This window comes from Psittacula echo (assembly GCF_963264785.1).
Source record: "Psittacula echo genome assembly, chromosome: 1".
Classification (NCBI taxonomy): domain Eukaryota; kingdom Metazoa; phylum Chordata; class Aves; order Psittaciformes; family Psittacidae; genus Psittacula; species Psittacula echo.
This window is the reverse complement of record NC_137735.1, coordinates 85,441,005-85,465,149: the sequence shown is the minus strand read 5'-3', so window position 1 is coordinate 85,465,149 and position 24,145 is coordinate 85,441,005.

Below are 24,145 nucleotides of genomic sequence, written 5' to 3'. Positions count from 1 at the left end.
GTCCTTTCTGATGAAAACTCTGAAACTGGTCTTGAGCTGTAACTCCAGAGGACATTTATCATCTGTACATATGCTAGATGCTTGCAATCATAGAGCTTGAGGTCGTCCATTATTACCCGAGATTGTGTCATCAGTTATTTAAATTCTATTCAGCTGAGCTATAGCTGCTGTTAGTTGCACAGAAGAGTAACTGTTGACAGTGTGTGGGGGATGCGATTGTCTCTAGTCTGGTATTGCTGATCTGTGACCCAGGAAGTTAGCCAGTATCAGTGGTCTTGCCATGCTGTTTCCATGAAGCGAAGGAACTATATACAACTCAGTGTATCTTTTGTGTGAGCCTATTTGGTTACAGCTGGCATACCTAAGGACTTGTTTCCTGGACTACTGTAGAAGCAGATGATAATAGCCAGTTTCCTTGCTCACAATTTCCATGGCTGCCTTACCAGTCAGCCCTCAAGGCAGGAGATAATCTAACACTGCTCCATGTTCGTGTTGTGTTCAAGTGCATCAGTGCCTCTCAGAAAAGCTGTCCTTTCAGAGCACTGGGTTGCAAAGTGGTGCTAGCATGTGCAGCAGAGACCTATTCAATACCAGCTCTTGGTGACCAGAATGGTCCACTTGCGAACTTTTGTAGCACACTACCACCAACCTGTATTCCAAATTATGCAGCTTATCTTGCTTCTTACATGTCTTTCCAAAAGTATGTGGCCATTACGGGCATTGCACTAGGCCTTCAGGTCCTGCTAAATTGTCATAATATGCATGTTCAGTCATTTACCTGTAACAGCATCCTAAGGTTTGCTGACATTTCTGTAGCCTGTTCTGGGTAACACAAGACAGCAAGGTCAACAAGGAGCCATCCCATCAACACTGGATTTTCTGGAGTCAAATCCGCTGTTGCTTAGCCCAAGAGAGCCACCAGCATTGGGTTGACTCCTGATAGGTAAAGGCCCCTCTTGATGATTTATATATGTATGGGAGAAAGGAATGTAATAACATAATTCAGAGTTAGAATTGCCATTTAATGGGTTTGTTAAATACTGTACCTTTCCAACATTCTCATTATTCTCTTCCAGCATCTCTCTTCCTCCTTATGCATCTGCTGAGATGCCACAAAGAACAATATAACAGAGACCCAGACCTCCTCTGATGGTTCTGAAGTCAAAAATATGTGGGAAAAGTGGCATTAGTGATACCTATTTTTCTTGCATTAGGTAATGGACTGTCCCTTGTGCCATGTGTGCCACTGAGACAGTGTCCTCTGCAGAGGCTGTTCTACAGCAACCATGGTCTTGGCTGGCAAAGGCAAGAATATGGGGGTCTATGGAAGTTGTTATGTGAGAGATGCAGATCAGTTATTGAAAAAAAAAGAAGTACAATTCCTTCAGGTAGCATGAGAAGACATGGCCGTCCTTGACCTGGAATAAGGACATGACCAGCAAGGACAAAACAGCCTGCAGGCTTACTCTTTGTCAGCATGAGAAAGCCTGGTAGCATGGCAAGCTCAAAGTACCAACTTCTGAATGACACAGGGGCTGGAGCAGAGATGCCCAGCTGCTCTTTTGCCACGGGAACAAGCTACAGCTCCCCAGGACCATTATGTACTTGCATCTAAAGGGCGTAGCAAAGGACAAATGGCCCTATAAAACCAAACAGAGCATAAATACAGGGGATTGCTATGAAAAGAGCACAGAATATAGTCACAGATTTCCCCCTTCTCAGATAAACCTGTGTCCTGTGTTCAGCAGTTATTTTTCTCCTTCTTAGTAGCTGGTGCAGTGCTGTGGTTTTGAGTTTTGGCCTGGGAGCAGGGCTGATAACACTGATGTTTTTAGTTACTGCTGAGTAATGTTTAGTCTGACCAAGGACTTTGTGAGTCTCATGCTCTGCCAGGGAGGAGGGGAAGCCAGGAGGAAGCAGAGACAGGACACCTGACCCAAACTAGCCAAAGAGGTATTCCATACCACAGCATGTCATGCCCAGTATATGAACTGGGGGCAGTTACCTGGAAGGGCTAGATCATTGCTCAGGTTGGGCTGAGTGTCGGTCAGCGGGTGGTGAGTGGTTGTGTTCTCTTCCCTTGTTATTTCTCTTATCATTATTATTATTGGTGGCAGCAGTAGTGGTTTGTGTTATACTTTAGTTACTGGACTGTTCTTATCTCAACCCGTGGGAGTTACATTCTTTTGATTCTCCTCCCCATTCCTCCAGGAGCAGAGGGGAGGAAGGGGGGGAGTGAGAGAGAGACTGCGTGGCTAGTTTGAACCACGACAACCTGTTTATGAGGGCAAGAGGAAGCCAAGGCTTTCACTGTGAGATGCTTTGAGCTGTCCTTCCAAATAAATGTTGCCTTGCTCTAATGCCCAGCCTCTGTCCTTGGACTGGGAAAGTTGCCAGAATGTGGCCAAAGCCCTAGGTGGGCATTTTCTAAAGATGATGACGGGAGAGGGACAGAACAGTGTGTGCTTTTCTGAACTCAGTGATTGGTAAGGGTTGAGGAAAAGGCAAGAGAGTTCCTTCCCATTCCTGGGAAAGGTTCCTACTTTCCATTTTCCCACTGCCAGGCCATAGAAACACAGTCACCACTTCGGTCCTAGTAGTAACATGTTGGGGAGAGGGCAAACTTACAGGTTTACTGGAGGAGCTCAGCTGAAGCTAGACCTCACTCTGTTCAGTTCATAATCACTGTGGAAGTGAAAGAGAGCTCATGTTTGAGTAAGACCTGGTCTTGGGATCAGGTTTACAGCTGATGTGTGTTAAGAGTAGCCAGGGCATGAGACAGTCTGTGGGCTGCACATACAATCAAGATGCTGAGGCTTGAGTTTGGGTTAGGCCTAAAATGAAAGGGAAAATGCACTGCTGGGCTTCAGTTGAGGTAAATGTCCTCCATTTCACTTTAATGGTAGATTAAAAGAGGCGGCTGAAGTGTACCGGGGTATTTTGCTTATTGCCACTTCCTAGATGTCTAAGCAAGGGGATGTCTAAGTAAAGGAGAGAAGGTGGCAGTTTTCTTTAGAATATAGAGCAATCTGACAGAAATCTTAATGCTGCTTCTAGCCAGAGGGCTGAACTATTGAGTCAGCTGGCTCACCTGGTAACAGCTCAGGCAAAGGAAATCTGTCTCCATCTGCATAAAGTAGGTAGGGATCCTTTTTTTTTCAGGAAGGGGTGGTGGTGATGGGGCAGCAGGATAACTGCAGTTGTTGGGGGTAGATACTCTCTTCTGGCTCTGTGAATTCAGATTTAGCACACCCTTTTTCACCTTTTAATTTAATGAGACTACTAAATAAACAGGCACAGGAGCAGGTGACCCTGATCCTGCTGGCTTTCAGCTGACCATGGACACAGTGGTTTTCAGAGCTACTTGTAAGTTCATTAACATCTCTGTTCTGTTTGCCCCTGGGCAAGGAGTTATCTCAGGGACCACAGCTGCATGTTAACTGAGAAAATTTTTCACTTTTAAATGACCCTGCAGAAAACATTTGTCTTAAATTAGGTGGCCAATACAAATGTGCAATAAATATTGCTGTGAGCACCTAAACCAAACCCTGTGGGAACATTACCAACTCACAGGCTCTTGATTCACTGATGAAATTATTGTTACTTCTGTTTTGAAGAATGCTTTCAGACCCACATCTCTGTGTTAGGAAAGTGTTCCGCTTTCCTAATGCTCCTTCTTCAGAATCCTTGTCAGTACAAATAATATTTTCTTTCTCTATCATTTTTCCCTCTGCTTGGCAAGTTATTTGCAATACCATCTGATTCACCTGAAGGAGAAATGAGAGGAACAGAGAGAGCCTCAGTGCTGTTATCGGCCCCAAACTTGTCTGGAAAAAGCTGTGTCTGTTAGGAGGTCCTGAGCGATGGGGATTTTCAGAACAGTTGTACTGGCAGGAAGCTCAGCTGGTGACACCAACCAGTGCCTCTGCTTTGCCACATTGCTATTAAAGTGAATCCACTCACTGGATATGTCTCATTCAATTTGTACGTGTGTATTAAATGGTATCAAAAGTTTTGACAGACCTTGCCAGTGAAGGAGGGTATGACAGGTGGGTGGGATTTAATCTTTGCTTTGTGTACATCATTTCACTGTGTTAAGGACTGAAAGGAATCCATGAAGAAAAAGATTTGAACCGTGTGTTTGGGAAGAAAAAAGTAGTGATGCTTTGGTGACAGTATTTTTAGGTCATAAGGTGCTTAAAAAACCCCCACATTCTTTAGGAGGAAACCAAATATTTGTGCATACTGCTGCTGCCGGCTTTTGCCTCAGTGATGACATGTATATTTTTAAGAGCGATTTATTTTTTACGTGCAGTAACTTAATGTTCTGAGTGAGTTTATAATAGCATTGGTTAGCTGGTAGCATTTAGTTTAAGTGAAATACCAGCCCTGATGTCTGTATTCCACTTTTATCAGTCTCAGAGCTATTTAACTTTACTTATTCCTTTCACGGGAGGTGGTTCATGTTGTAGCAATGTCCCATTGAACAAGCATTAAGGATTTGAGGCTGTGTAAGTGAAGGTGAAGTATTCTGTGTAGCCTGAAGAAATCAGTGGGATAGCAAGTGAAAAGCTGTGTATGTCCCACTACTGTGTCTAGGCACCATTTGAATGGAGTAGGACTTCTGTGTAAGAAAAATAAATGTGCTTATTTATGGTGGCACTGATACTATAGCGCTTTGACCCAGCTATAACATACAGAGCAAAGAAACGTTATGTTATTAACTATGCTATTATCTACAACAAAGAAAAAAAAAAAGAAGTGGAAAGTAGGGAGTTTAAGTGACCGAATCTTACTGCCCTGTGTTGATGTAGCAGACGGTTTCCCTGGTAATACTGAGAGCTGGGAAGCTAAATTTCTTGGAATGCGGCTAGCTGAGTTTTTGCCTTTATGTGGATATTGTGTTAAAGACAAGACTGGCTAGGTAGAGCCATGGTATCCGATCCCTGAGGGTGTGTGCAGCAGCTCTCAGTAGCATGAGCAGTAAACGAGATAATTGGTGTGTTGGTTCTCATCCAATAATAATTTATTTCCTGGGAGCAACTTCAAAGCTTAATCCTAGAATTAAATCCCCTATTCCTCCTTGGGATTTTAATTTAGTTTTGAATGCTCTGATGGATCCTCTACTAGAACATTGAAGACAGCTTTCAGATATAAGGGCGATTTTCCTGGCTGCTGTATGTCCTGTATGGCGAATAGGTGACTGCAGACACTTTCTTGAAAACACTCTTTTTAGCTTTTCATCACAATAAGCTGGCAAAAGCTCCATCTTACCTCTTACTGAAAGTGGTTTTCCAGTTTCCTTTAAACCAGGAAGGCAATCTGCCTAATCCATTTTGCAGCTCTCCAGTAAGGAGAAGAGTGTCATTACTTGAATCTGGAGAGAACCAATAAAGTTTTTATCAAGCAGAAAGTTGATTTTAGAAGAAAACCCAGATAATCTGTTTGTCTTGTTAGGGTTGGAACAGGATGGAGGTGACTCCTGGAGGGCTGTGGTTTCCCATTCATTCAAGTGTGTCAGGAAATCATGCCTGATGATGAGCAAGGTGGGACAAAATCTGCAGCTACTGGAATTATCTTTGCACCCCAGAGGCTGAGGAGAAAGGCTTCTTTCTCAGTGCAAAGTGGTGTAAGGCAGTGCTTCAACCTTTTCTTCTTGTTTCTGAGTGGCATGTGAAAAGGGATGGCATGTATGGCTAATGTTTGTTCCATGCTTTGATGATACACCATACAGCATCTGATTATAATTACTATTTATTATTAGATCTGGAGGCTTTCGACGGATAGGTTCTTCAGTCTGGGTGAGCTGTAGATAGAGGAGCTATGTATGTATCATCTTAAAAAAGTGACCGTGTTAGTTTGAAATCTAGTCTGTGCTTTTGCACTTTAAAAATAACACATTTCCATTTGAAAGGAAGAACTCCACAGTTTCTTAGTCTAATGTGTATGTATTTCATATATAAATGACCATCCAGGAAAACCAATTTCAGTGAGCCTGACGTTCCGTACTCAAAAGAATAAACCAAGTCTATAAAGACACAGAGAAAGCTATTTCTCCTTTAATCTACTTCACACTTCTTTTGATTCTGCATGACAAAAAACCAGTCTGTTAGTTGTTTAGGATTTCTGGGGACAGACTGACCATGGCAGAGACAGTAGGGGATGCTGCAATTATTGTGATGTAAAATGACGAGAGCTCAGCCAAGTGTCCTGGTATGACAGCTGAGAGAACATACATGGTTTCAAAGCAAATGCAACAGTGCTTACAGTTCTCTTCTGCAGGGCTGCTGGCAGGATGAGTGTCCTCTGAGACAGCAAACAAAGCAAGTGTTCTCTTTCTGCCCAGGTGTCTTTACAAAAGACTGACTAGAAGCACCCCCACCCCTCCGAGTGGCTTCTGGCACATTCCTGCACTCGCATCTCTTGCTCCTGAGCCATGTGCAAAAGAAAGGATAAAAGATTTCATGCCAAAATTTAGCCCAGTCCTTCAGCTGGGTTGTGACACTGTCAGGTTTGTGTGCTTGTTTCTCTGTTTGCTTTCCTTTTAACTATCTGATAAAATTTCTTCCTGCTGCTCTTTATGCAGCATAACATGGCATCCTTGCTTATGGACCTGTGTGGTCAACATTATGGTGGTGTTCTAAAAACATCATAGGCTTAGTACCTCACCACCAGAACTTCCCACAGTATCTCAGGCAGTGGGAAGATCCGGGATGTGAGCATAGAGTTTTTTGTCCACTTTATAGTCAGATTGGCAGAATGTACTGGGGTACAGAGCACTGTATAAAACAGCTGGAGACTTGGTTACCATGCTCTGCAGCCCATTGCAAACACCCAAAGGAATTATGAAAAATCTTTTTAAGGTGTGAATTGTCCAGAGCAATCGATTCATTTCATTAATTATAAGAAATAGCTCCTCATAGACATGGCTTTTCTTACACTTGATGCAACTGCATCTGTGTTTGTGCAGATGACCTATAAATTGCCAGTCTTTTCCCTTAGCTGCAGACCCCATTTATCTAGGGACATAATGCACTGGAAGTGGACTCTGATTTTATGAAGTTAGTGGGGCATTTACTAAGAGTTAAAGATAGTGTAGGGCCTTTGGTGTCTGTCAGCGCTGACAGATGCTGTTCTGTGGTGGCAGAATAGCTTTGCTGCTCAGCATCCTCCCCAACACTGTGTCTGCCATATCCAGCCCTGGTTGCTTTTAATATAAGAACTTTCATCCACATTCTTTTATCTTAGGCAGGACAAGAATAATATGGCCCTAAATTTATAGTAAGCATGGACACATCTAAAATAAATCCCTCAATTTGTCTTACAAATAACATTTAAGTGTTTTTGAATTGAAGAGATGTTTGAAAAACCACTTCCCGTCAGAGATGCTATTTGTTTCATTTTATGCAGTTCATTCATCTTAGTTGATTAGAGAAAAAATAAAGCCAACCCCAGCTAGTGAGAGTAAACCTTGTCATAATACTATGCTGCTGGAGATTTTGTAACAATTTTTATTTAGAGCCTAATTCCACAACCATTATTTACAATAAAGATTACATCTTAATCTAAAAGTAATTTGGGGGTTGGATGCTGTACAGAATCTCAAGAAGATAATTCTGAAGCAACCAGCATTTTTGCGTGCCCGATTTCAAACTTGTAATTGAGCCCAATTTCTTTGGTCAGGGGGAATGGACCACCTTTCTCTGAAAAAGATATCGTATCAGACACTTGGGCCCCTTATCACTGTAGGGAACTTGGCCCTTGTGATTTGAGAGAATGATAAATATACATAGATATAACATTTATATAAGATGTACATATACATCTATTAAGTAGAAAGGCAACTAGCCTTGTCCCTAAAATTGAGCAATAACACAGGCTGCCACATACCATGTAACTGTGGACTTTTGTAGTTTTAGATGGAAAACTTGTGGTGGATTAATTCCTTCTAAGGTCACAGAGAATGATAATCTTAAATATTGCTGACTTGCTTAAAATAATTGCAGCTGTTCTCTTCTGATTGATAGGCCTCTTTTCAGAATGGTTCCTAAGATACTTCTTAACCCTCCATTTTGTGTTTCTAAGTAATATGCTGGATGACAACCATTCCATCTCTTTTTTGTAAATCTCCTTCTCTACTTGTTTCATCCGTAAAAGTGCAGGAGGACCTGCGCAGTCCTAGTTTATCCCTTCTTGCCATATAGAAAGGAGAAACATCCCTCGGCCAAATCCTGTCTGCTATTCTTGTATCACTATCATCAGCGAAAGGAATGAGAAAGTCAAATGACTAATCTCTTCAGCTATTAGCAACTTCTGTATGTAAGTATCACTCTACATTCCTTTCCTCCAACTGTTCTGAGATAATTTCAGATTACTTCAGGCTTTGGCTAATATGTCTTCCATTTTTACTGAAATTAGAATGGAAAAGATCAGAGTCACTTTTTTTAAGCATGTCTAAAAATGTTAGGAAAATCTTTCCAACAGAACAGACCTTACTAGCACCCTCAAGAAGATCCTGGCTGTCAAAATTAAACTCTTGGTGTCTGCTTTTGGCAAGGAGCTCAAGCACAGATTGGTATTGCTTGTGGTCACTGCAGCTATGAAAAATACCATTGCACACTCACTGTACGTGGACACAGAAATCCATTCAAGCTCCAGGTGGCATATTGATACATGCACAGGATGCTACAGCCACACTGTCATCCATAGCCTTCCTGACAGACCAGCAAAACCCTCCTTGAACCATGTGGATGAATTCTGAGGTATCAGCTGTCAGGAGCTGAGGGTTGAGAGAGAGTCCGGAGCTGCTGTGGTGTTTCTAGGAGGTTTCCTCCCTCAAGAACCTCGGCCGTATCCATTGCCCTGCAGGTACATACTTGCAGCAAAGGGCCAGCACTGAGTTCTTGGCTGCTCACTGGAACACAGCTCTTCAGAATGTGGGATCCAGCCCTCCTTATCTGTCTTTTAAGGAGTACCTTCTTCACCACTCCTGGAAACAGAGCATGCCTAAGTAGGTACAGGCTACTGTGTTTTTCTTGGAGGATGCTTTTAGTGACAGGGATGCAAAAGCTGGACAGTGCAGCCCACATCAGAACCGAAGCAGAGACGTGGTGTTGAGCGTGGGGTCTAATTTCCTGCAGGGTAAGTGCAACTAGCAGGGCAGCAGGGGGAAGGCTTTTCTCATTGCTCTTGTCTCCAGGGGTCCCTAAAGGCCTGGCTGAGCCCTTCCAAAGTTCCTACCAAGACCCAGCCAGTGGCAGGGTGGGAATTTGTGACTCTAGCGTGATTACATATCCTGAAAGATGCATTTGGCATGCCCCTTGGAGGGGCTCTTGTTATCCTCTCCATCTTGCCCTGTTTTAGGGTAGACTTTGCAGTGCTGTGAAGGGCAGATGGGAACGCTCTGCTCAGGCCACCCAGAGCTAAAACCAGGCATGGGAGGGAGAGGATTGGATTCCTGACCACAGAGGGGATCACACCATAGGGGTGAAGCTGAGAGTGTCCCAGGTAGCAAGGGCACCGACACCCGTGGGCAGGGCAGCACGGGGTGTGCAAATGCATATTGCTTTCTTTTCAGACTGATTTTGTGTTGCTTGGCTTCCAGGGAGCTCTGAGAATAGCAATTAAAGTGCCAGGTTTAATTGTGGAGTATCCAATTTGGATATTAGCATTATCTCCACTCTCACTCTTTTATTTCAGATCGAATTCTGCTGGCTGAGGGCCTGTTCCTTTCTTCTTATTACTACCATTTTATGGTTATTGTTAATATATATATATATATATATATTTAATCATTCCTTATCTCAGTCGCTTCATTCCACGTGGGTCACAGTCCCAGGGGGCCGCACCCACGGCTGGGTCTGGGTTTCGGCCCCGGCCTGGCTGCAGGCACCAGTGCCGCTGGGGGCCGGGTCCCCGGCTGCCTCTTCGCCCCTGCCGGGCATCGGGGCTGGACCTGCCCCCTCCGGCAGCGGGTAGAGGTGGATCTCCTGTTCCCTGCACGGTCTCTCCTCCTCCCCCCCAGTTCTAACCACGGCTCACTCGCACAGGCTCCCGTCCTGCCCCCCTTCCCCGAGCCTCGATTTTTTTTTCCCCCTCCCCACCATTTTCCGCGTGTATATTTTCTTATTACTAATCATTAAGCTGCTTTATTAGCTCCCCTTCCCGTGCTTTCTCTAGCTCCGGGAAGCATTCTTGGAGCTTTTCTATTGCAGAGGATATTTTTTTTTTTTTGCTTAAATGTATTTTTAGGGTGATGCTCTGAACACTTCCCCCTCCCCGCCCCATATCTCCTACCCGGGCAGTGTCATAGAAGCGACTGAAGTTGAGCATGTCTGAGGCGGATCAGCCTTGCAGGGAGAGAGGAGGGCAGTAGCTGCTCAGAGCAGCCCCGAGTTCTTGGAGCAGGATTTGCTGGTATGTATGTGGGTCTGTGTTTTATGACAGCTCTAAGTGTGAATTGTTTTCCGTGAGAGATGGGAGGGGAGAAGGAAATAAATAAAATAATACCTGCGACTTCATTAAATAAATGCCTGCAGAGCTATAATCCCTGTCCGCGTGGGCTGGAGGAGCTGGGTGGGGGGGATAGAGGGACGAACCCCAGCCATCAACCCACCCCTAGGAAAAAAGCATCTAAGAGCTCAATCCAAGCCCCAGAGAGCTAAGGGCTATTTTCCGGAGGGGGGGGGAAGCGTAGTGCAAAGCGGCCACACCGCAGTTGACCCCCCCCAACCCCACCCGTGGCAGTGCGTGTGTGTGTGTGCTCCCCGCGCAGCCCATTGAGCAGAGAGGAGCGGTGCGGGCAGCACTGCAGAGGGTGGGCACGGCCCTCGCCAGCCCGCCGGGGGCTGGGCCCGGGTGGGCGCGATGCTGTGCGTGCGTGGGGAGGGGGGGGCCTCGCCTTCTCGCCGCGATTCACATCGCGCCCGCTTCTTCCCTATCTCGTATGCATGCCTATCCCGGGAATGGTGTAGTCAGCCCGTATCTGAATTATTTATACATCCGTGCCAGCTGTTTTTTTTTTTTTTTTTTTTTTGGTTTTTTTTTTTTTTTTTTAATATATTTTTTGTAATTCCGCTTGTGTGCACTGTTGGGAAATGCGTTTTGCCTCCCTTTCTTCTCAATATATTAATGTCTTTGTTGGGGAATGGTTTTTATCCTCTTCAGACCCCTCTAAAACAAAATTGATGCTTATTTTTCCCTTCAGGAAGGGGACGCTTTGAGGATAATCATGCTTCACAGAAGAACGGCACCGACCTCCAGTTGCTTTAAACACAACCTCCTCCACTAGGGCTCCAGGAAAAAAAAACAAAACAGAAAAATAATAAGAATAATCATAAAAAAGGCTAAAGGAATGCTTACTCTGGAACCTGCATTTGACGATCCTCACCACCTGTGCTGAATATCTGCTGAAGTGATTCTCTCCAGCTTTTGAATTTGCACCGCCTCACGACGCAAGATTGCCACAAAGAATCCTCCGGTTTTTTTTACAGCCAAATAGGATTTTCTTTTTAACTCATTCCCCAACATTTGCCCCCCCGACCCTTATTCTTCTTATGTGGATATGCAAGCAAGAAGAGACTGGACATTCCCAACATGCTCTCTCCCTTGATCTGTCCGTCTAGAGGTTCTGCTTCTACAAACCAAGGTAGGGAAATTCCTCTTTCTCTGTTTTACTGGCAGCTCATTCTGGTACATGGGTTTGCCCAGGGAAGACCACTCACGGTAGAACAAAAGGTTTAGTGATGCTGCTCTTAGAAGCAGATACAGGGGGAAAAAAAAAGGAAGAAATATTCACCAGACATGTTGATTCCCTCTTGGCTCATCAAATAGGACATGAAGGGAAGGCAAAAGGGATGCTTTGAGTTATGAACCGCATTGTGAATCGGGGGAAAGTCCCTTGAGATTTTATTTTGAGGTTGGGCAGGTGGGATCAGGGAGAGAGACGGAAGGAGGAACATGGCTTTAGGAAAGGGTGAAAACGAAGATAATTCCTATCCATCCATCTATCCATCCATTCTTCCATCCATCCATCTATCCATCCATCCATCCATCCATCCATCCGCAAACTGCCTCTTTCTTTTCACTGGTCCAGCGGCTCCTTGCCATGCTTTGATGTGAAAATAGAGCTCATTAGGAATAACAGTACGTTGAAAGCTGCTTGTTGCCGAGGAGAGTGGTGCATTGCTTAAAACCCACGCTGGCCTCTCGATCGTGAGCGGCCTAACACGGGGGCCGGGGACCGGGGACCCGGGGGGCTGGGGCCGCCCCTGGCTCCGCGGTAGGAGCCCGCCCAGCGCCGGGGCGAGTGCGCCTGCTTGCGTGGAGGTGAACGGCTATTTTAAGTCCAAGCACGTCAAGAGACTTAACCTGAACCTACGAGGTGCTGTATTCAGGCAACTCCACGGGTTTTAATTTATCTCTGTCCGTCCCGCCCTCTCCCCCCCCACCAGTGCTGTCAGCGGGCATCGTGGTCTCTCTCTGACGCCCTCCCGCGCCTCATACCCCGCGTCCCCAGAGCAGGCAGCCCCTTCCCCAGCCCACTCGGGAGGGATGCAAAATGGCTATTGTGCCGCTCGGCTCAAGATACGTGAGAGATACCGGTGCATCCCGACCGTAATCGTGACATGTGAGTCTTTCCGTAAGATGGTGGCAAGACAAAGGGAGCGGAGTGCCGCGGGATGTGGGAGCTCCAGGCACAAGGTGTTGAGCGTCTCGGGGTTATTTTAAGCCTAAACCCGTGCCCGCCGCGCAGCTTTGCCCGGCATGCGTGGGGCTGCTCAGCTCCACGCCGGGAGAGGGGCAGGGGAGCTGGGTGAACTGCTGCACCCCCACCCCGGGGCGGACCCCCACCACCCTTACCCTCACTGTCAGCCCCTCACCCGCGCTCCCCTCGACCCGCCTCCCACTTCCTCTCTTCCCTACAGCAGACCGGAGGCCTGATAGGGAGCGCGGGGAGGTAATACAGGGCGCGGGGCTCATCCCACAGCCCCACAGGAGAAGGATGATGGAGGGAGGCTGTCCCCCCAGCAGTGTCGCAGGAAGAGCAGGGGCGGTGGCGGGTCCCCGGCCCTTGAGGCACCCGGAGCATCCTGTGGCGGGGCGCCTCTTCCACCCCTCCCTCCCTTGCCTTGATCCTTCCAGTGGCTCTTTCCCACGTTTCCCAGGGAATTTTGTCATGCTATTGTTAAAAACCGGGAACAGTTCCCTGTCGAAGGGTTGAGAACCACCTTTTCTGCCATATTCTGGCTGTGCTTCTATAAATATCTAAGGCTTCCCAGGGTTTATCTGCGCCTGGATCCTCCCTGGCAGAGCGCTCCCTCCCTCCTTCCCGCTGCCTCCGCAAGTGGGAGTAGAAAGTTTACCTGTGCGGGAAGGAGGGTGTGTGGGAGCCTTTCTCCTGTTTCTGGGAGGAATTTCTCAGGCCCCGGATCCACCTTCGACCCCAGTAGCGACCGGGTTGGGAGATTGTTGCCCCCTCCATCAGGTCTCATTTAGCCGTGAGAGTCCCTAAAAGCCCCATCCCCAAGGGGATTCCAGCAGGGTCTGGGTTGGATGCCTGGCAAGGGAAGATGCTGGGTGGGCCTGGCTCAGCCCTTTCCCCTTTGCCCCCCTCCCGGGGCAGATTGGATGCGGAGGGGAAGTTGCTTTGTGTTCCTGGCAAGGGTAGCAGCCCCAGGCAGCCAGGCTGGGCTGTGTGCTCCCCCAGGGCAGCCCGGTGCCTGCCACAGCCTCCAGCCCTGCCTGCAGGCACTGGGTCCAGGCAGTGCTGAATCCCTGCCACGGTCCTTCCCAGCTGTAACCTGGGAAAGGGTTGGGCGGAGGGTAAAGCAGGGCGGATGGGAACTGGAGAGGGGTCTTGCAGCTCTAATGCTCAGCCATGGTGGCAGGAAGCATGGGCCCACATCCTCATCCTGCCTTTACCTCCCTGTCTCTCTTGCTGCTACCTTTACCTGAGACTTTTCCTCACCTTCCCTGCCAGCTCCAGAAGAGGTAAAAGGAGATGTCTTCTAATATTGCCCCCTAACCATCAAGCACAGTTACCTCAGGCCTTATAAGCAGTGTAGGGGTGCAGCTGGTTCCCCCCTAAGCTGCTCCTTGTGCAGGGAGGGAGGGCTGGATATGCAATGCCTCAGTGCTGCCCCACTGCCCAAGGCCTTGGGGGGCAGAGAAGTGGCATGGCACCCTGGCGTGTGGGGTGACCTGGTGTGCCCCAGCTGCAGCTCTGAAGAGAGACAGTGTGTGTGTGTGGGTGCAGGGTGCTCTGTCAGAGGAGAGGTGTGGGTATGGGAGATTTTGAAGCGCTCACCCACGCAGTCCCAAAGCAGCAGCTCTTGTCGCCTCCGCCTATCCTGGTTTTCTGTGGTCCTCACCACAGCAGCTTATCTCCCAGTCCTGGGTGGGGTTCTCAGAGGGTTGGGACAGGTTGGAGCACGTCAAGGGTGGAGTGGGGAAAGAGCCTGGGGGTGGTGAGACCCGCTTTACCTTTCTCTTGGCTCTGCCTTTGGTACGCAGGCGCAGATCTGAGCAGGGAAAAGGGAAGAAGCGTGGTCAAAGCCACTACTCCCCTTTCCTGGGGACCCTGGGCTCTGATCCAGTGACACACACCTGCTGCACCAACTCAGCACAGCCTGCACAAGTCCTGTGCCTCTAGTGATCCCTTTGACAGTGAGACAAAGCTGGGAAAAGAAAGGGGGCAAAGGAGCAGCCCCCAGCCATCCTGGTCTTGGCAGGATATCTATGTTGATGGCCGAGTTTTATGTTGTACGTGTGAACACAAAAGCACATAGAGACTGTGGAGAGATGGAAAATATAGTTCATGGGTAAAATTTCCAACCATCCATCCTCATCTAATGATTTGGGATTTGACTTGTTTTATCCTCATTCTGGATTATCGTCTATGCCTGTATAAACCCCTATCAACCTATGAACCAGCACCCCATCCCCAAGTGCATGGCTACAGGGGGGAGAGGTGGCAGCATTAATTCCTGTGTTTCATTTGCTGTTGGAGCTCAGCTGGGGCCGTTTCTTGTACTTGATTCTGAAAAAGGGCAGGTGGGCCTCGTCTCCTGTGCCAGAGCCATTCTGCGCTAGCGCACGGAGCTGCGCTTGGATTCCCACGCTGGACTCATGTTGCCTGGGCTGGCACTGGGAATCAGTTTCTCTGCAGTACCATGTGGGAGGTCTGGATTTGATTCCCAGTGCTGTTTTCTCATTCCCCCAAGCTGGCAGAGGATGGGAGTGCCATACAGACAGCGCTGCTTGTCTGCAATGGACTCCATTCCCTGCTCCTGCCTTTTGCTTCTTAGGATGCGCAAAAGCTGCCTGTGAGATAGTCCAGGGTGAGGGATGGTCTCTAGAGATTTAATCTTCCCAGCCTTCAGGGAGCCCACAGCTGTACTCTGCCTGTACCCTACTTACCAGCATGGCTTGGTGGGCAGTGAGGAAAGAGTTATCTTGCAGCTGAAGAATACATAGAGGGTTTTTAAAACATCTTTTTGCTTTGTGTAAGCTGCAATTTATCACAAAGAAGTGGATTAGTTAATCGGAGAGATGGACTAGATGATCTTTTAAAGAGAGATGACTCTGTGTATTGTGATTACCTAATCTACAGTGGAATACTGGTAGTATCCACTCTGCCTGACATCGGGGCTCTAGAACTGCCTGACTTTTGGGATTCTGTGATTAGCCTTCTTCAAGATATATGTATACCTAACAGAAAAGCAGGGAGTGGCTGGGAGAAGCATGGCTGGTTAAGTCACCTGCTATTACCTGATCTGTCCTCTACCACCCGTCCACAAGAATTCTTTAAAGCACAGTGAATCAACTAACTCATTTCGTTGCTTCACCGCAGTCAGATGGACTAGCTACTGCCCTGGGTGCCTCCCTGCATAAGATGAAATGGCTGTTTGAAGACTGCAGCACTTACATATGTGGAAGGGTAACCAGAGGAAAATAAGATACTTAAAGCAAGCATGGCCCTCCTGCTACCACTGCCTTGTCCTTTCTTCTGAGCCTTGTGTTTCTGCTTCAGCCAAGTGCGCTGTAATGGAAACTAAAAAGACTATTTCTCCAGCCACAAAAGGGGCTCCACCATCCCTCTGACTTATCCATCTTGCTTGCCTGTTCATCTGAAGACAGGGAAGGAGGCAGGCATGGACTGACGCTTGCCTTGGCAAAATCAGTGCCATGGTCCTAACCACCTGGGAACCAGGAGGCTGACCCAGATGGATTAAATGTCAAAGCTACTTTTCATGTTGGGGGAAAAAAAAAATCATCCAAACAACCCCACCCTTTGTAGTTCAAGAGCTCTTGGCTTCCTTAAGCTGCAAACCACCAACTCCCAGATACAATTTTGCATCAGTATGGAACTGGTGTGTGTAGAAGTCGACCAAGTGCATGGTGATCTGTGCAGCCCAGGCAGCATACCTCCATGCGCCTGATGTCAGCTGCACAGAGAAAAGCCTCTCTACGTGCTCAGAAACAAATGCACTATGCCTAAGTAGTGTGCAACCTGTGCTGTGATCAAGCCAACTCAAACCATGGCTAACTTGTACCTCTTGAGGAAAGGCTGCTTTTTATTTAGTGTTTTCTTAGAAGCGGGAGAGAACGCTGGCTGTGGGCAGGAGGAGGGACTGGCTTCTCTTTCTTCAATTTTTACACATATACTGAATATGCTTAATGTAAGTGGAATAAAGATACTGCTTTTTCTGTACTCAGGACCACTAAAGGGGGAGAGGGAAAGGTTATGTGTTCTGAGACTCACTGTCAGCTGATACTTCCTAATACAGAGGCTATTTGCAGACTGTGAAGTATGCTGGGTGGCTCCCTTTCCTTTCTAACGCAAGCAATCAAAGATCATGTTTCAGAGCCTTCAATATAGATGGATTGATTAAGCATCTGGGGAAAAAAGAGAAATTATGAATGAGAGTGTGGTTACTGGCTCAAAGCAAAAGGGATACTAAGCTGAGCCCTTTGCAACATTCACTCCCTATGCCTCTAAACCGCACCCACACGGAAGGTTCAAAACTGAAAAGAATCATTGGAAGTGGCTCAGGTAAGATGTTAGGTTGCCAGCTCTGAGTACCAAAGATGTTTTTGTACATATAGCATCATTGATACTGGTGTGTGTATGTGGCTGTGGTGAAACACTCATAGGGAAGAAACACTTCCCTATGGGGAAAAATGGGAATTTAGTCTTCATAATCTGTTTGGTTTCTTGTCTCCGCTGATTGCTATCCAGCAAAGCAGGTGAGGGGCCATCAGTTTATCTGACCTGGATAATCCATGGGACATTATTCTGTCGCTTCCTCCCACACCTGGCATGTGAAGGGACTAAAAGCTCACCACCAGTTAACTCTCCATGTGACAAACTTCTAAGTTATTTCTCCAGGCAGCAGTCAGCCTACACTACTTTGTGTGTAGCTATATAGCTGTGAAATGGAAACAGTTCTTGCTTATTACACTCCACTCCTAGTCTGGATTTGAACCACTGATCAAGAAACGAGTCATTCTACCTATCAGCATCCTCTACTGGACCTGCTGTCCAGCCCATGGATGAGCTCTGTATGCAAACCTTGCTTGTTCAAAATAGTGAAATGGTATGTCTAGCACTTATTTACAGATGTGGTTAAGCTTAGATAACTGCATTCTGTTTGGGGACTGCACTTCTTAGAGAGGGAAGGAGCAGGGAGAGTGTGGGGGAGTGAACAAAGACAATGATCACAGATGAGAGAAAACAAGACCTGTGAAGAAAGGTTGGGAGAGCCAGGCAAGTTCAGTCTAGCGAAAAGACAACTGTGGGTGGATACCTGACTGTCTGCAAATACATTAAAGATTGTTACAGAAAGAGGACAGGGGCCAATTATTCTCATTAGTCACTGAGGACAAATCAGGAAATAAACGAGTTTAGGATGAAGCAGAAAGAATGCAGATTAAACATAAAATTAAATGTTTACTGCAATAATGGCTTAGTGACAGAAGATGCTGATAAACTTGGCAGAATGGTTGTGACTGAAGATATTTAAAGCTAGATGTAGGTGCTGAACTATCAGGATTTTGTATCTAATAAAGTCTGTCTCTGGTGAACTATAGATCATGATAGTTGCATGCCTAACTGAACAACTTTGGAAGAAAGATAATGAGGTTGATCTGTTCTCTGTACAGGAGGGAGAGACTGACTGTCCCATTGGAGGAAACCGTCTCCACCTGAGCGAGTTTGGCCTGTGCTCCAAATCTCTCATGGTAGCTGTAGGAGTCAACATGATGGTGTTGACTGGTGGCACAGCTTGAGCATATTTGGAACTCTCCAAAGATGTCTGTTTTCTGAAACCTCTGGTGTGTTGTGATGGTGTGTCCTGTCCTGGGGCAATGGCTACAGCTTCAGTATAGAAATATGTGCAGAAAAGACATAAACCTTTCCCATATGAACAATACTTTAGTGTTTGCAGGCACAGTTCTTGAATTCTGGGATAATTTGGGCTGTTTCAGATTGCAACCATGTCCCTTTCATTAAGAAGCTTCATTGGTCTGTTGCCATCGCTTTCAAGGTTTTACACTATCACAGCACCTGAATACCTAGTGTTCCAAAACCTGATACTGCAAGGGGAGGTGATGTATATCATCACATACTAAACAATGTGAAAATACACACCTTGCTATTTCATGATGTCATTCTTTTTTCTTGCAAGATGAGTTACAGTTTAAAGGTGCTTTCTGTTTACTTACCTTTGCTGCTTCTTGAAGATAAAATGGGATCTGGGGAGCCATGAGCATTGAGGTTTCTGAGAATCATTGCTTTGCTAGCCAGCCTTCACAGTCTCACACCTCAGTGCTCTGAGTTGGAGAAGCTTCCTATGTATGGTTGGGGTTTGGATGTGTGGCTCTTTTAATGGGTTGGAGGAGTGGTCTCCCTAACTTGAGTCAGTAGAGATTCCCCTGCCTTTAGGTGAGAGGGCTCAAAGTGCCATTTTGAGACTGCAAGTTTGGCCAGCTTTGGGAATGCGCTGTGCCAGTTTATATCCCCCTGTGCAGCAGCGAAAGCAGGGACTGTAGTGCAACCTTGCTAGTGGATTACAGTTATTTTTTAGCAGCGCAACAAGCAAGTAATCCTGACCTCTGGTGCTTTCTGTAAAAATCAGGAGTTCTCCATACAGGTGTCCAGGACAAACACAAATGCAAATGGAGGAAATGACATGATAAGCTCTCCTTTTTATTATACTTGTATTTAACATTTTTATGTCACCTCTTCTTGTAATCTCTTAGTTAGGTTGTGGTGCACTGTTGAAGAGCTAATATGCACAATTCTTTCACATGGATGTAGTTTCTTATTTGTACGACCTCTGAAGAATTTGGAGGATTTTGCAAAAGGAAACAAATGTGAAATTTATAAAGTTCACTATTTCAAAACAGACTAGAAGGTGAGATGGTTACTAAGAACCCACTGAGACAGATAAGGTTTGGTGTCATGAACTGCTGATAATTTACTAACACAAATGCCATGTCCTACATCACAGCTGATTGCCTAATGAACAGAAAATTGTTTTCAAGTGATAGGTGTAATAGCCTAATGATAGCTGAAGACAGCAATGACCCTGCATTGCCTCTGGCTGTGGGACACAGGTGGATATTGGGTAGGTGAAAGGTAGTCTGCCATAACAAGGAATTGTGGTTTTTCTTTGCACATGGGACTTCTGCTACTCCAGCATCCCCAGCTGGAAATATGGCCCTGGAGAGACCCAGTGGATGTTTGGAACGTGAAAGGTGAAGTCCCTAAAGGAATGCCACCTGCAAGTGATTTGCAGAAGATCTGCTAGGAGCTTAAAGCTGGCTCTGATTCCAAGGGTAATCCTAAATCTTCACATCACCGGGGGGCAGGTGGTTTTGAAACCTGTACAGTGAGAAGAATGGCTGTACCACTCTATAGAAAAGTGTTGGGATGCTGCCAGCCACCCCAGGAGGAGGATGAAGAAAAGGTTGCTGCTGTGAATCTCTTTGTGCAGGTAAAGCGGAATGTTAATGAATTGCACACAACTGGATTTCTGTGGAATTTCTGTCACAGGACTCTGCTGAGAAATATGTTTGAAGTGCATTGTGGAAGAGGAAATGCACAAAAATGCACGAGCTTGCGGCTACTCGCACGTAGGCACATGCTTGCGTGGAAAGCACGTGGGAGAGATCTACATAGCCCTGCAACCCTTTCTCTCCTCCTCTATAATTCTCTGTTATTGCTGGCTGCTGTAGTTAGTGGCCTAAGCATCTCAGGGGAGATTCCCTCGTGTTAGATGTGTTTCAGCAGAGGCAAGCTGAAACATCAGAGGCTGACAATGCCCAAGAGAGAGTCTAATGAAAGTGACAGAATGACATAATCTGTTCTCACAGTCTCTCCTCTTCAGCTCTCCATGTTTCTGGTGCAACTTAAAATTACCCTTTAATTTATTACTGATAAGGTGAATATTATATATAATTAAAATTGCAAATATAGTGTCCTGAAACACGGAAAGTCAAAAGATAAACGCAGCTTGGATATGTTCTGAGGTACCGTGTATTTGAGTATTCTGGGAGGAAGGTTCCAACATTCCATCTGGAGGTAGCAAAGTGTTAAATGTCACAAAAGCATAAACGGAATCTCAGAAAAAACATTGGAATCATTTTATTAACATGATGGGGAGCCTGTATTCTAAACAGAAGGGGATAAAAACTAAGTAGCTTAGAAGAATAGGGTAGCTGTGAGATGGCTGCCTTGAAAGATACAGCAACTCTTACAGAAAGCTTTCTTTGAATTCCTGGTTTGAAAGTTTGCAAACTTTCAGACCAAGAATTCAGAAACAGCTATGAGGATCATGCTTTATCCACTTTTAATTTGTACAATTTCAGTAGGGAGTGAAGGGGCTAAAAGGCTCTTTGAACTGCAGGCAGGGTTCAGAGAACTTTGCAGGAGCTGAGCACCTGTGCTGTGGTGCTCTCTGAAGCCCACAGTGGGCATCTTACGTGACTGACCCTTTTCTGCGCAAGGTTTTGTGGTTTTTTTTGTTGTTGGTTTTTTTTTTTTTTTTTCCTTTATATATATATATATATATATTTTTTTTTTTTTTACTGGAGTGAATAATACCTTTCAGAAACCAGGAGATGCAAGATAGAAGATGAGTGTTGGTTAATGACATACCTCACCTTAATACTCTTATACTTTTTCTCATTAAGACTTTGAGGTGAAATCACATTCCTTATTCACAGCTTGTCTGTGAGATCCCTGACTTATGATGTTAGAGATGGTGATAAAGTTTTTTGACAGAAGAGGTTTGTTATGGAGTGAATGTGGCAAGAATTGGGTTTACTGCATCTCACAAAAAAGGAAAAAAAAAATTAATTTCATAGATTTTGCTAGTTCTGCACTCAAATTAGAGCATTTGATGTGTTTTCATGAAAAAGAGAAAAGCCCAGAATAGCTAGCATCCTGGTGAGCAGAAAAGTAACCGTGTTTTGACATATTCCTATTCTGCATACTTTGAAGTGGGGGCTTGTCCCCGAGGCTGTCCTAGCCAGCATGAGAGCCCAGATTACCAGGTCCTCTGCAGTAATGCTTTTTCGGTTGGAGCTTTTCCAGTTGGAGCTGTTCTACTTTATATAAATGCCTATTCATCGTGCTGGAGAGTGAGTGCTCTAACAACTGGGCTGTGGAGGTAGTTTGTTTCTTTAGCCCAATATAAAGTAATTACTTATATAAAGGGAAATGTCTTCAGCATAAAAGAAACAGAGAAGCAGGCTCTACAGCCCAGAGGCTGTAGACTCCTCCGAGGTACGTGAGACATGGGAGCTAATTCTACCTCCCAATCAGGCAGTGCAGGTTTGATCTTGTTCTGCTTTAGATGCATTTGTATTTCTAGTGACAACAAAATGTTTCAATTAGCATCCAGATCCAGTGCTGACTCCAGGTGGGAGAAAAAGTGACAGGAGGAGGTGAACTCCCAGGGAACAAAGACCCGTTCCTCAAGCAAATGCTCTTTTAGAAAGAATGAAGGATGAGAACTATGGAGGCACTGTGACAGGAAACCAGAGTTATTGCTTCAATTAAAATTTTTATAATTTCTCTAATGTGCAGGTAGTGTAAAGTTGTCTCAAGATCTTTAAAATCACTGGGGTTTTTCATTCCTGCAGATTGTATCCCTTGGTATATCTCCTCTTGTTCATTACATGTTTGCATTAATAAGCTTGGTGAGATGTTTGACTTCTATATGGAAAGGGAAGTTTTTCCAGAAGCTAGCACTAGCTTTGGGAGACTTGTTTCCAGAGGATCTCTGAGGAGTCAGTGGAGAAAGGGAGGGTCCTTCGAAGGGCAGTGTACAGCTGAAGTCCAATGGATGTACTCCTGGAGCTCTCTGGAGAAGCAAATCCCGATTGAGTACAAAGGCAGCCTATATATGTGAGCTTCCTAAAGGTTTCTATGTCTCTCTTTTCTGTGTGTATGCATGTTAATGATACACAGGGCTTGGGGCTGGAAGATAGGAAGCTGTATTAAATTATTCTGCTTTTACCACCCAGTTTGGAAAACGGTCACAATCCAGGAGGAATCCAAAATCTCCTAATCCCTAGTCCTCTGTTTTGTATTTTTCCACTGTAACAAAACTGGCTGCCAGATAGTCACATCTTTTTGAATGTGAAGGCCTGGAGACCCTTCAGTCTGATATAAATGGTTCCCAAATGTGATTTGAATTTTCAAGAAATGGCATTGTCCATATAGCTCAGCCCAGCTATGATCTCTGGACTTCTCAGACCTCAATTTCAAGCCAGAGAGTGCCAAGTTGGCACATGAGGTCCTTTGACATGACCAGGTATCATAGGGCTGGTCCTTGCTGCCCCACAGAGAACTCTCAGGATGCTGCAAGAAGACTAAGCAGAGATGGCTGGGGCTTGCTTCTTCTATAACCACTATGTCCCAGGAGGGAGCTGGTGTAAGAATGACATTTAATTATACATCTTCACACATTTTTGCCTGCATGCATTTAGAAGCATTGCCCATCTCCACCAGGGCAGATCTTTCACAAGAAAATACTGCTTGCATGATGAAGCATAAAAATCAAATAAAACAGAAAATTAGAGAGAAGGTTTGCCCTGGCAGTCTGTGTCCTTTTACAGGCTAATACAGAAATCCGTGTACCTTCTCTGATGCGACATCTTCTGTGATACTGCGGTTCGTCAGCTGTGGCTGGACTAATTGCCATGTGTAGCTACGCAAGGGTTCAGGTGCAGCCCAGAGGCTGGATCTGCTCTCCCTTTGAAGTTGGTCAGAATCTTGGCATTTGTGTGGTGAGGCTTGGAATTTGGGTGGCTGCTCTGTGGTTCAAGGCACAAGGGCTTGCAATATTTTTTTTTTTTAATCAGTTTCATTTTGAAATATTGCTGTTTGTAAACTTGTTCACTTTTGTCATCTGAGGAACATCTTAAAGAGCTATTGAGGCACTATCTAGGTTGCTATTTTAATGCCTGCGATGAATGCTGCATAAATCTGTGCTGCATACAATGGATGGGTTTGTGGTTTTTTTTCTTCATATTTGGTCATTTCCTTGTTTTTCAGACATTAAATGATGTGATTTTAAGGATGCCAACACATTCATCAGCATTTGCTATGTATAAGTTTTCAGGTGTTTTCTTGATCACATAATGTATTGCTTTTCCTGCAGTATAAAACAGCAATAAGTATAGAATCTGACATTCAGTTTCGGGATCAGATTAAGTTGTGCCGAGTTTCCTCCCCCAGATCCTCGTGGACTGTGCCTGGAGGAGAAAAATCAATGACTCTCTGTTAAAAATTGCTTAAAATGACTGTATTTGGCATAGCTGAAATTTCCATTTGAACAGAATTTGAAACTTTTAAAGCAACTTAATGGTGTTTTCTCATAATCTGAATGTCTGAATGACTTTGAAAGAGTAATATAAAATGATGATTTAAAAGTTGCAGGGCAAAACTTCACGGAAAATCCTGGAACCTGATTTTAACTTCAGAGATTTAGAGGGAGAGAAAAAAGAAAGAGTTAAAGACCTAAATTCCTTTTCAACCACCTAATTGCTTTTATTATAGGATGTCTAAATATTTAGTGAACTTAAAGGAGATGGCAGTGTGTGGTCCAATGCTTCTGGATATGAATGAATC